We start from the raw sequence: 13,101 nt of genomic DNA on the forward strand, positions 1-13,101 counted from the left end.
TGGTGAAGGAAAGTGGTCCAGTTCCATTGTTTTCATTATCTGTTAAATTTTTCCAACAGCATTTATTGATTGGACTGTCTTTACCCCACTATATGTTCTTGCATTCCTTTGTCTAATACTGATTAACTACAGAGATGTATGTTAATTTCTGGGCTCCCATTTCTATTCCGTTGATATATATTTCTGCAATAACATTGTTTTGATTACTGCAGCCTTGTTGTATAGTTTGATATCAGGTAGCATAATACATCCCACTTTGTTTTTTCTACAGATTGCTGTGGCTGTTATCATGTCTTTCATGGTTCCATATAAATTTTTGGATTATTTTTCTAGTTCTCCGATATACATCATTAGTATTTTGATAGGAATTGCATTAAATTTTTATATTGCTTAGGGTAGTATGGACAGTTTTAATGATGTTAATTCTTCCAGGAAGGACCCTCAAAAACCCAGAATTATTTTCTGGAGTGCAGGCTTTTTGTAGTATAGGCTTTCTCTGCTACATAAGTGTTTTAGGAACCCATCTGCATCAACATATCAGCTGGCATAGTTGTGAGAGGCTATATTTGGCTTCAGCGAAATTTCTTTTGAAGACTTCTTTCAATGTATTTGCCCATTTTGTGATGGGTGATTTACAAGCACACCTGCCCACACCTAGCTGAGTGTTCAGCAGTTTTTGATGAAAAATGGCATGACTCCCTGTGCCCTACTCTCAGTATGTGCCTGATCTCACCCTGAGCGACTCTTTTTTGTTTTCCTGGATGAAAAAAGTCCTCAAAAGGAAACATTTGCTGAGTGGAAGAGGTGAAACAAAAAAGTGTCAGAAGCACTGAAAGGCATCAAAATCAATGAGTCAAAAACTATTTTGAGCAGTGGAAAAAATGTCTCAGTAGGTGTATAGCATCAAATGGGGAGTACTTTGAAGCTGACTGAATTTTAAATGTGTAAGAATAAATAAATAATTTTTTATAAATAAATCTGTTTTTGGGGGTCCCCCCTCTTATTCTTCCATTTATTTGTATCTTCTTTGGTTTCTTTCTTTGGTGTTTTATAATTTTCTGAGTATAGGTCTTTTACCTCCTTAGTTAAATTTATTCCTAGATATTTTTCTATGATGAAATTATAAATGGGATTGTTATCTTGGTTTTTCTTCTGATAGTTCATTATTGGTATATAAAAATGCAACTAATTTCTGAATATTTCTTTTGTATCCTGCAAGTTTACCGAATTAACTTATCAGTTTTTGTAGTTTTTTTTGTGGAATCTTTAAGGTTCTCTATATACAGTAGTATGTCATCTGCAAATAATGACGGTTTTACTTCTTCCTTTCCAATGTAGATGCCTTTTATTTCTCTTGTCTGATTGTGTGGCTAGAACTTCCAGTAATATGTTGAATAAGAGTGGTGAAAGTGGACATCCTGCCTTGTTCCTGATGTCAAGGGAAATATACTTAGTGTTTCCTGCTGACCATGTTGGTGGCAGTGGGTTTGTCATACATGGCCTTTATTTTATTGAGGTATGTTCTGTGTATTCTCACTTTGCTGAGAGTTTTTATCATATATGGGTGTCCCATTTGTCAAATGCTTTTCTGCTTCTATTGATACAGTCATGTGAGGTTTTTTTTATCCTCACATGAGGATATGTTTATTGATTTTAGAGAGATAGGGAGGTAGAGAGAGAAACATCAATCAGTCACCTTCTGTACGTGCCCAGACTGGGATAGAACTTACAACCTAGGTATGTGCTCTGACCAGGACACATACTCATAACCTTTTGGTGTATGGGACGACACTCCGACCATCTGAGCTACCCAGCCAGGGCTGATCATGTAGTTTTTATTCTTCATTTTATGTGATGTATCACATTAATTGATTCGCGGATATTATACTAATTTTTCATCCCAGAAATAAATCCAACTTGGTCATGGTATATGATCTTTTTAATGTATTGCTGAATTCTGTTTGCTAATATTTTGAGGATTTTAGCATGTATGTTCATCAGGGATATTGGCCTATATTTCTTTTTTTCTTTGTGGTGTTGAAATCAGGATAATACTGGTTTTATAAATGATCTTAGGAGTCTTCTCTTGAATTTTTGGTATAGTTTGGGAAGAACAGGTGTTAATTCTTGTTTGAATGTTTGGTAAAATTCACCTGTGAAGCCATCTGGTACAGGACTTTTGTTTGGGAAGAATAGGTGTTAATGCTTGTTTGAATGTTTGGTAAAATTCACCTGTGAAGCCATCTGGTACAGGACTTTTATTTGTTGGGAGTCTTTTGATTACTGCTTCAATTTTGTTAGTTGTAGTCAGTCTGTTCAGATGTTCTGTTTCCTCTTGATTGAGTTTTGGAAGATTGTTTCTAGGAATTTATCCATTTCTTCCAGATTTGTTGGCATATAGTTGTTCACAATACTTTCTTATAGCCCTTGTGTATTTCTGTGGTGTTTTTATTTATTGGGGTCCTTTCTCTTTTTTTTTTTGATGAGCCTGGTTAAAGATTTATCTGTCCTATTTATCTTTTGAAAAAGCAGTTCTTCGTTTTGTTGATCTTTTGTATTACTTTTATAGATTCTATTTTGTTTTTATCCACTCTGGTATTTATTATTTCTTTTTTTCTATGCACTTTGGGCTTTGTTTATTGTACTTTTTCTAGTCTTATATGTATATGGTTAGATTGCTTATTTGATATTTTTCTTGTTTCTTGAAATAGGCCTGTAATGCTGTGAATTTCTTAAGAGTATCTTAAGACTGTTTTTGCTGAGTTCCGAAGATTTTGGGTTTCTGTGTTTTCATTTCATTTGTCTCATGGTATCTATTTTTTCTTCCTTGATCTTGTTAGCCCTATTCATGTGGTTTTCTTTTTTTCTTTCTTGTAATTGATTTCTAATTTTATACCACTGTGGTCAGAGAAGATGCTTGATATGATTTCAGTCTCCTAAAATGTATTGAGACTTTTTTTGTTTTTTAACATGTAGTTTATCCTGGATAACATTCCATGTGAACTTGAAAAGTGTATATTCTGCAGCTTTGGGGTGAATTTCTCTGAAAATATCACTTAAGTCTATCTGGTCTGGTGTGCCATTCAAGGCCACTCTTTCTTTGTTGATTTTTTTGTGCGTGGAAGATCTATCCCTTGATGTCAGTGGGGTGTTAAAATTCCCTACTGTGACTGTATTGCTTTCAATCTCTTTCTTTATGTCCATCCAGATTTGCTTTATATATATATATATATATATATATATATATATTTAGATGGTCTGTGTTGGGTGCATAAATGTTTACAAGTGTTACATACTCTTGTTGATCTTTTTATTATTATGTAATGTCCTTCATTATTATAACCTGTGTTTTAAAGTCTATTTTGTCTGATATAAGTATTGCTAGCCCAGTTTCTTTTTTTTTTTTTTGTTCCATTTGCATGAAGTACCTTTTCCATCCCTTTACTTTCAGTCTGTGTATATCTTTTATTCTGAGGTGGCTCTCATGTAGACAGCATATATATGGGTCCTGTTTTTTTTTTTTTATTCAGCTACCCTATATCTTTTGGTTGGAGCATTTAAATCATTTAGGTTTACATTATTATTGGTACATATTTATTGCCATTTTATTTTTATAACTATGCTCCTCTTTGTTTTTCTTTCTCTTAAAGAACATCCCTTTAACATTTCTTGTAATACTGGCTTGGTGGTAGCAAAGTACTTTTGCTTTTTAAAAAATTTGTGTGTGTGTGTGTGTGTGTGTGTGTGTGTGTATACAAAGCCTTTTATTTCTCCTTCAATTTTAAATGATAGTCTGCCTAGGTAAAATAATCTGGATTTTAGGTCCTTGGTTTCCATCACTTTAAATATTTTTTGCCAGTTTCTCCTGGCCTGAAATGTTTTGTTTTGTTTTGAGAAATCTGGTGACAGTCTTATGGGAGCTCCCTTGTAGGTATCTGTTTGTCTTGCCGCTTTTAAGATTCTTTGTCTTTGATTTTGGCATTTCAGTCATGATAGGTCTTGATGTGGGCCTCTTTGGTTTTATCTTGTTTGGGATCTCTGTGTTTCCTGGTCTTGTGTGACTTTTTTTTTTTTCACCAAATTATGGAATTTTTCAGTAATTATTTTTTAGAATAAATTCTCAATCCCTTGCTTGTTCTCTTCTTCTGGTATCCTTGTGGTGCAGATATTATTAGGTTTGATGTTGTCCCAGAGGTCCTTTAAATTGGACCTCCTTTTTTAATACATTTGTTCTCATTTTTTAATACATTTTTCTCATTGTTCTCATTTTTAATATATTTTTCTTTTTTTCTGCTTTGATTGGGTGTTTTCTGCTACCTTGTGTTTTAAGTCACTGATTTGATCCTTTGCTTCATTCAACCTGCTACTGATTCCTTCTAGTATATTTTTCATTTAAGACATTTTATTCTTCATTTCTGACTGGTTCTTTCTTATGGTCCTGTTTTATGTTTACTATCGTGTTCATGTTGTCACTGAATCCACCCTTTCTTCCCCTAAATCCCATTGAGAATCCTTATAATCATTGCTTCAAACTCTGTATCTTGTAGTTTGCTTGCCTTTATTTAATTTCAGTTCTTTTGGGGAGTATTTCTCCTGTTCTTTCATTTGGGACATGTTTCTTTATCTCCCCATTTGCCTGCTTCTCTGTATTTGTTTCTGTGTATAGGTAGATCTGCAATGGCTCCCAGTCTTGGTATGGTGGCCTTATGGAGTGTCTTGTGGGTCTCAGTAGCACATTCTCCCTGATCACCAGAGGTAGGTGTTCCAGGAATGTCCCTTGTGTGTGTGTTTCGTGATCTTGTTTGTAGTAGCTGAGTCTTGATTGCTGTTGGCTCATCCATGGGTGGGGTTGATTCTCAGACTGGCTGACTATTAGGATGGACCCCAGCTACTGTGTATATGCTGCTGTGTGGGGGCTGAGACCTCACAAAGAGCAATTTGCTTCATCAGGGTCTGATGCCTGCCGAGATCTCCCTTGGGGTATGCCACTTGTGGAGCTAATTGGGTTGTTCTCTGGTATGGTCTTGGCACAGGGTGCGTTGGTTCTGGGGCTTCTTGGATGTACTCTGGTGCAGGTCACTGTCAGACACTGCTTGTGGTGAGCCGTGGGCTACCTTTTTGCAGCTACCCAGTGATCTGTAGTTTGTGGCTGCCTTTCATTGTCCTGGGTGTGCATAGGAGGGGCCAAGCTAAACACCAAGGCTGGCTTCTATCAGCACCAATTTCATGCATAGGTCAGCAAAAGGCTAAGACATCCCAGCTCTGCCTAGCAACTTCATGTTAGGCTCAGTCACTGAAATAGCCTCTGGTGGTACATGAGTTTTGTGAGGTCGATTCTTAGTGAGTCACCATGTAGGAACAAGTGGTGTTCACCTGATTGATAACAGATTTAAACTAGGCACCAGTACTGGGTCTGAGTCCACTCAGAAAAGTCTCAGGTACACCAAGGACAGCTGCCACCTCCCAGGTGCCAGGTGGACCTTTTTGGCGGGGTAGAATCTCAGTGAGTCATGAGGGTGAGGCCATTAAAATTCATCAGGCCCAAACAGACCATGGTTTGGCCATGTGAAGGGAGGGCTCTGCACAGGAATAGTATGCTTGTAGGGCAGTGAGGGAGACATGGTCTCACCCTAGAGCCACACAACTCAGTCTTTTCTGGATTCTATTTGGATCTTCTCAAGAACCTTCCAAGAGAGTGCACTGAGGGCCCCTGCCAGCTGATTCCCCTGCAGAGCGTGAGCTCTGCAGGGTAGAGCTACAGGGTATTGGGAAGATGGGGCTAGCGGACCTCCTGGGGAGATGCGGCACCTGAGGAGGTGGGTGAGGCAGTATGTGTAATGGCCCCGCGCAAGAGCCACACAAGTCAGTCTCTGGCTCCTCCTGAGTTTTCCCTCAAGAGGCTACCAAGAGAGTCTACATCTTGGGCCCAGAAAACTAACTCCCCTGTGTCGGCAGGGCAACAGTGAGTGGGGAAAGTAGGGCTAGTGAAGGCTGATGTAGTATGGATTAGAGTGATCAACCTAGGAAAGATGGCATCTATGGGTAGTGTGGGAGAGGGTCTCAGCACAGGGACTCTGGCTGCTGCCCCTTCAGCCATCTCCTGGGAGCTACACAACCCAGTCCGTCCTTGGACTGTGGTCCACTCTGATTCACCCTCCCTCGCAGGAGGCCAGTATGAGTGGCTGCAAATGAGATTTTGTGCCTTGGCTTTTTAAGAGGGTCCCTGGGTTTCTAGCATACTTCTGATTCTCATTCATGATCAGAATCCCTGTTGCTTTTCATAGCCAGATGTTACATGGCCTCCTCTTCCCAGCTGTGGTGCTCCAGGCTGGAGGGTTCAGCTGTGGTTGAGCCCCATGCTCCTCAGGTTGGATCCCCACAGCTGACCTATCCCTCCCAGTTCTTCCAGTTTCCACACATGGATATGGGGTCATCCCGTTTTGCATCTTCACCCTTCCTACTGGTCTCAATATGGCTCCTTCTGTAAATCCTTAGTTCTAAGATTTGTTCAGCTAGTGTTCAGTTGGTTATGCAGGTTGGTCATCTTATGATTTAGTTGTAATTCCAGATTGGACCTTGGTAGGGGTGAATGTAACTTTGTACCTACTCAACCGCCATCTTAGATCTCCTCAACAATTTTTATTTTTTTAAATTGTAAAATACACAAAATATAAATGTACTATTTTAACCATTTTTAAGTGTACAGGTCAGTTACTTGAAGTACACTCACATTGTTGTGCTACCATCACTACCATTTATTCATGGAACTCTTTTCGTCCTGCAAAACTGAAACTCTCTACCTATTAAACAATAACTCACCACTCACCCCAGCCCCTGGTAACTCCTGTTCTACTTTCTGTCTCTATGAATTTGACTTTTTTTAGTACCTCATATAGGTGAAATAATATAGTATTTGCCCTTTTGCGACTGGCTTATTTCATTCAGCATAATGTCTTCAAGGTTGATCCATGTTGTAGCCTGTGTCAGAATTTTCTTCCTTCTTTTTTAAAGCTGCATAATATTTCATTTCACCTATCATTTATCCACTTATCTGTTGAACACTTGGATTGTTTCCACCTTTTAGCTACTATGAAAAATGCTGCTGTGGACATTGGTGTACAAATATATCAAGTCTTTGCTTTCAATTCTTTTGGGTAAATACCCACAAGTGGAATTGCTGCATCATGTGGTAATGTTTTAAATTTTCTGAGGATATTTAAATGATGTTAATTGTACAGTTAAGTAGCATCATTTATGTTTACAATGTTTTGCAACCATCACTTTATTTTTATCCAGATCGTTTTTTATACTTCAGACACAAACCATGTACCCACTAAACAGTAATTTTAGGAGGAATTCCCCATTCCTCCTCCCTTGCCCCTGATAACCTCTATTCGATTTTCTCTTTTGATGAATTTGCCTATTCTAGGTGACTTCTTGAAAGTGGAATCAGACATGCATGTTTATCCTTTTGTTTCTGGCTTTTATTACTTAGCTTGAGGTTTTCAAGTCTCATTCATATGGTAGTACATGGTCAGAGAATTTTTTTATGGCTGAATCAGAATTCATTGTATTTGTATGTGGCTTTTAAAAAATCCACTTATCTGTCAATGGAAACTTGGGTTGTTTTACCTTTTGGCTTTTGTGAATAATGCTTTAATGAATACTGATATACAAGTATCTATTTGAGTTCTGGCTATCAGTTTCTTTGGGTATATACCAGGAGGAGAATTGTGTCTCCTCTTTCTTGGTACATCCTCTGTATAAGTTAAACAGAATCAGTTAAGCCATGGCACTCTCAAGTAGTATGGAGCCATAGGCCATTCATTCTTATGTTCACGTAAGAACTTTTCATAATAGAGGCTTTCTGTATAAAAACAGATGGGAACCATTCTCTCCCTACTTCATGTCTACTAATAGCAAGTTGTGACTGTTTTAGTTTCTCAATCTCTAAAATGGGTATATGAAAACTTATTTTCTGAGTTGGAGATGTAAAAGGGGAGAGGATACTACATAATTCTGAGATACCATCTTTTGTATTTTCTTTGTGGGATATTGGCTTTAAAAATGGCTCATATTACAGGCAAGCTCAGATGTAAGGTGGTTTGAGTGTTTCTCCTTTATCCTTTAGCCTCATCCCTTAATTTCAGGATGGTGGTGTCTTTGATTGCACTTGTGTAGTAATACTGGTGTAGTTAAGAATCTCCTAGCAGAGAAGAGAGAACCTAAGTAGCAAGAGTGAAAAGAGGAGCAGGTTTCATCAAACCTCTGTGCTTTATGCCTGGGTCAAAACAATAGTAAGAAGAGAAAGTTGATGTTATTTTGTGCCTGTGTTTCTTTCGCACTTGTTTTCAAACCCTGTTCAACAAAACCAATAAACAAGAAAAGCCCAGTTTTTAGGTTTGCCACAGTTAGGAACTTCACTGTATTGTGTAGGCTTGTGTAGTTTCCTCTAGATATTCTTTGAAACCAGTTTCTTCATGATTTTTCTTATTTATGCTGTTGAGCTAAGTGTCTGTGTCTTGTTTTTAAGAGATTTTATTTATTTTTAGAGAGAAGGGAAGGGGGGAGAGAGGGAGACAAATATCGATGTGAGGGAGAAACATAAATTGATTGCCTTTCATACATGCTCCGACTGGGGAGCGCACCCGCACCCCAAGCATGTGCCCTGATCAAGAATCGAATTGGTGACCTTTTTCTTTGTGGGACAACGTGCAGCCAGCTGAACTACACTGATCAGGGCTGTGTCTGTTTTTTAGGATGCACTAAGATTATGGCTAAGCTATCTTGGCTTAGATCTCTAGGTAATAGTGGGCTGTGTGGGCCTTCCTTCTCTCAAATTTTCAGCTAGGACAGAAGTACATCACATTAGGATCTCACGGAGTAGAGTCACATTTGTGTGTTGCAATTACTCTAGAACTGAGGCTGCTTTTTTCTAGGTGAGGGCAGTTATAGTTGTAATTTTTTTATCCATTGGGATATATAAATAGACCAGGATAATCCTTGTGAACTACATTTCAGAGCAAGCCACAAGGAGAGTTGCATTCTTTGACATATGGCAAAGCATCACAACATCTTTTATAGTAGAAAAGGAGAAAGGTGAAAATGAGTAATATAGAAATCCCCTGAACCTGTTGCAAAAGCCCCCTCTTCTCTGACTTCCCAGTGGGCTAAGGCAGTCCAGTCTAGGCTCTTATACCGCTATTTCTCTGCTGGACCTTTCCTTGTTTCACTGTCTCCAGCTTTAATAAATGTATCCTCATAGTTGGGGTGGGCTGGGGAGAAATTCACCCCAGATTTTCACTTAGGTTTCTCCATGATTTCCTTTTTCTTGTTTAACGTGTTTGGGCAGATAATCTTTGAGAGGTGTTTAAACTATTTCAGCCCTATTGGTTGTGTGTGTTTCCAATGTGGAATTAACCTTGTTCCTAAAAGCACATGCTGTTTTCTTGGTTGTAGGAAGGAGGGTGAGCGGAAGTGGAGGGTACGGGGTGCTTTGTTCTCTTTGCTAATAACCCTCTGAGTCAGTGCTATCTGATGGGCCCAGGCCACATGTTGTCTATTTGTCACTGGGGAGCAGGTAACAGTCTCAGTTACAGTAACTGAGCCTGACTCCAGGCAGTGGAAGGAAGCAGAATCCTCCAGTGCTTACTGAAACTGTGACCCTGTTTTTATTTCTTTATTCTTTTGTACAACTATCTGAGTTACAGAGGGTTGTGTTTGTCTCAGTAAATTCTTACCATTGGCCTTAAATAAAACCAGGTATCCTTCTTGATGCAAGTTTCTTATGGGAAGAATATCTTTGAAAACAACTTAATTTAATGTAATTACATTAAATTTGAATAATTACATTTGTATTGTTGTTTTTTTCTTAAAAGCATGTGTGGTATTTTGGAAACATGTATCAGAGTTGCTAAGGTTTTTCCCCCTCTTTTGACATACGTGATTCGTGAGGGAATTATACTACTCATTGCTGCAGTTTTGAACAAATGAGTGACAAAATTTATCTTAGTTCTCCTGAAAATTTAAGAAGATGGTTAATTTTCACTTTCCTTATTTAACAAAGTCCTACTTATCTATGTAGTTTAAGTTATAATCAACATATTTCTTATTCCAATAGAGAAGGGTAGTAGGAAAGGGAACACATTGGAAGCTGGGAGAGGCAGTGGTGGTGATGTCAGTAGTAATTCACTGAGGGGAGAGAGAGGTCATTGCTCAGAGGTGGTATTTGTAGGGCCTTTTAGCAACAGGGCTCCTTGTGACAACTGAGAAACAGGTGCTGGAAGTGGTCTTATTGAAGGGGTAATGGGAAAGACTTCATCCCACCATGTAATCCTTAGTGAGACCTGAAAAATTTACCATTAGTAATTATTCATTTGTATTAATCATAGCTGTCTTCCTGTGATCTTTTATTAGCATATATTACTGGGAGCAATAATGTCTTAACTCACTGATATCTTAGTACAAATTAGTTTTTGTGTGGGATTTTATAATTAAATTTTCTATTAGGTAACTGACCTCTGAGATAAGATGAAAAATAGAGGGGCACAAAGAACACAAAGTTAGAGAGCAACCCCATAAGCTTTCTAGTTTGGCCTTGGTTGATGGCCAAGTTGGTAGTAAGATTGGGAACTTCACTAACAGGGCAGCTGTTTCTGGCAAGAATAGATCAGCAATGATCCAGAACACCTCTTCTTTATCACTGATTTTGTACTCTAACCTGGCATGATGAGAGATGATGCGTGTAATATATCTGGCTTAAGCTTTGGCACATGGTAGGCAATGAATTTATGAAGCCTCTTTATAATAATATAATATTAGTGGTTATCAATAACTAATACAGTTTTGCTCTCTTAAAAGGCTTTAGAATGAAAGGCAGAGTTCTTGGGTAAAAATGTTACAACAGAACCTGTTGTCTTTCTTCCTTGGTGATTGTGGCAAGAGGGTGACTAGAGAAATTGATATTTGGAAATATTTTAGGAGAGTAGAATATTTTGTTGACTATTACTCTTTCAAGGAATCTGGGGAGATGGAGAGTAAGCTGTGTACTGGCTCCTGATTAACATGAGAATTTTCCATCCTACTTCATGCCCAGGTAGTGAGTGGTAGGTCAGGGAAGGAGGTCACTGAGGAGGAGAGGATTCTGGTGGATTGCTTTGTTGGGTATGCTACACCAGGCAGGTCCCTCAGCGTTCACTCATGAGCTGTGAAGTGGATTTATGCCTGTTACCTTAGTTTCGCTGGTGTCCAAGCATTTCCATGAAGAAAGTGATCGTGCAGGGAAGCCAAGAACTTACGATTTATGATTATTAAGGATGTTTTGAATCTTTAAACAGGAATAATACCTTGGCTGAATATCAGCTTGGCTTCTGTTGCTTCTTGATTTTTTTCTCTATTTTCAGAAAGCCAACTCATATCTTTTCCTATGAGGTATTTCCTGTGGTTCTTGTGTTTTTGTGGCCAAATTTATTATGAGGGAAGTTTAGAAGATTGTGAGTTACAACTTCTTTTTAGCCACGAGAGGGTGAAACATGTTCTTTATCTCTAGACTGAAACATAATTTTTATTTGATGATTTTTGAGAGGGTTTATGTACTTTTTTGATCATGTTTAGCAACTAGGACTCTTTTTTGTCTGCGGACTGAGGTAATTGCAGATAAAAATGATTAATGTGATGATGGCGAAAGACACAATTCTGTAGTTAAAGTCCGCTATAGATCGTATTTATCATTCACATTGGGCTTTTTTTGATTTGCTCCATATCTATCAGCAAAAGACTTGTTTATCATTCTGATAACACTAAGGCCTGGGTATTAAAAAACCCCCACATTTTTCTGGTTTGGGTGATATTTTTCTGGGCATGAAGGCTGCAGGCTTCAGGTTCCTGTTAGGAGGTAGAAGTGAAGGGGAAGGATGACAAGTCTGTAGGCCCTGGGCCCCAAACCCTGGGTAAGATGTATGTCTTTAGGCTCTGTCTTCAGGGACTTTGAGAAGGTTGCAGATGTGGTGTGCATGAATAGTGAGCTTGTATGAAAATCAGTGAATTAAAAAGCAATAATTGAGCTTTGGACCTCAAGGAGTTAGGGGGAGGGGTTAGCCTGGAAGAGTCTACAATTTTAATTGCCAGCTCCCTGTTAGTGAAGTGTTGATCTGGCTAATAAGCAAAGAGAATCTGGGTCAGGTTTCCCTTCAGCCTTTCAAGTTCATTCTTTCCCCTGGTGCTTCAGGTGACAGCAGAGGAGGCTGTAAAGTCAGTCCCACAGAGGGCAGTAGCCCTCATACCCACTGTTGCTGGATGGAGGGGTCCTGGCACACATGGGCAAGGGGGCTTACTTTGAGGGTGGGTGGTGGAGAAGGAAGTCTCCCACCTGCTACTCCATTCTTCTTACATCTACTTTGGAGAATGAGTTTATTGTGCTTGGCTTTACCTCCTGATAACTCTCTCTGAAAAATTTTGACCTTTGCTTTTGAGAGTCAGACACTTTTGTATCAAGGGGGAACTGGCATTAGCGGAGGTCATGTCTAGGAAGTGGAATCTAATTTAGAAGCAAAGGCGCCTTAAGTGAGCTGTAGCTGCTCCAGGTTATAGGTGAACAGTTAATGGGACTTGTTTGTCAGGGTGTCTGAAACATAGTGAATGCTTATGAAATGTTTATTGAATGGACAAGAGAATAAGTGAGTCATTAAAGATTGGACTATATGTTGTTGATTCATTTTCCTGCTTTTATGTTTCTACTGGTGTATTATCCTGAAGGAAACTGATTTGTTTACTCTTCTCCTGTGGTCTTGAAATACAGGATGAGCTGTAGGTACTGGATTATAATTAAAGCATTACTAAAGTTTTATCTTCTGTTTTTTGATATACATAAACTACCCATTCTATGTGTGTTCCAATTTTTTATTTGTTTTTACTTGCTGTCTCCTGTTTGAAATTTTAGACATGATCCAACATGTAATCAGGTGTCATCTTACATTCTATAAACTTTGAAAGCCTCATGAGTTATTTTAAATATATTTATCTATTAGACTAAAAAATTCTTTTTAGTCTATACCATAATTGCTGCTTGTATTTTTAGATATGATGAAGTTGTTGGCTAGGAGA

General features: G+C 38.5%; 1 protein-coding gene across 5 annotated transcripts in view; it reads left to right on the plus strand.

Annotated features, from left to right (window-relative positions):
- Positions 1-13,101, plus strand: part of DOCK9 (dedicator of cytokinesis 9) — a 377,316-nt gene that overhangs the window by 32,784 nt on the left and 331,431 nt on the right. The window lies entirely within an intron of this gene.

The sequence above is a fragment of the Artibeus jamaicensis genome, unplaced genomic scaffold (assembly GCF_021234435.1).
Source record: "Artibeus jamaicensis isolate MK-2021 breed Jamaican fruit bat unplaced genomic scaffold, CSHL_Jam_final contig_410, whole genome shotgun sequence".
In the NCBI taxonomy this organism is placed as follows: domain Eukaryota; kingdom Metazoa; phylum Chordata; class Mammalia; order Chiroptera; family Phyllostomidae; genus Artibeus; species Artibeus jamaicensis.